The sequence below is a fragment of the Pristiophorus japonicus genome, unplaced genomic scaffold (genome assembly GCF_044704955.1).
Source record: "Pristiophorus japonicus isolate sPriJap1 unplaced genomic scaffold, sPriJap1.hap1 HAP1_SCAFFOLD_549, whole genome shotgun sequence".
NCBI classification, from domain to species: Eukaryota; Metazoa; Chordata; class Chondrichthyes; family Pristiophoridae; genus Pristiophorus; species Pristiophorus japonicus.
The window spans coordinates 91723-92508 of NW_027254456.1; positions in this window are offsets into that span (position 1 = coordinate 91723).

The following is a 786-nucleotide window of genomic DNA, read 5'->3' on the forward strand; positions in this document are numbered from 1 at the left end:
GAGGTGCTAGTGGGAACAGCAGAACCATTACCAGACAATGGGAGCAGTGCTTATGATACGATACGCTGAACCTAATGTTGAGGGCAGAAGACTATAACATGCCTGAAATATCGGGTGTGAACGCCTTTTAATTAGACCAGGCAGCTTGGCCACCCCGGATTGATTTCCTGTATGTTTTGAATTCGGCAGCCAAGGGACTAATTCAAAAGCCAGCTTCTCACATCTTTTCGGCGCGAGAGAAACAGGACGCACTCATAATAAGGGCAGAGTATCTTTCACGTTGAAGTGGAGATTGACGCCGAATTTATGCTTATCCCAATGGAGGTGAGCTCATGCATGCGAAAATTAAGATATATTGATCAAGGATTGGCCGGAACCAAACACGGGTTTAGGTTGTCCAATGATAAAGAGAGCCGAGTACATCTGAGATACTTTAATTTTACTCAGTTAGGTGAGTTTCACTTTGCTCCTGGGAAACTCCAGGATTTGGACGATGTGGGAACAACGGAGCGAAATCACACATTGGAAATTGTCTCTATTCTCATATGTCGACCAACTCAGAAGCGTTTCTTTGACTAAAAGTCGGCAGGGCTCGTCCGGGATTTGAACCAGGGACCTCTCGCATTTCAATTGTAAAAATCCCAAAGCGAGAATCATACCCCTAGACTAACGAGCCGCCCACAACAAAAGCCGTAGCTCTAAGATTGTGACGGTAGTTTAGTATTCGGCCCATCGTGCCTGTGCTGACTCTCAGAGACCTGTCTGATGAGTCCCACTCTCCATAGT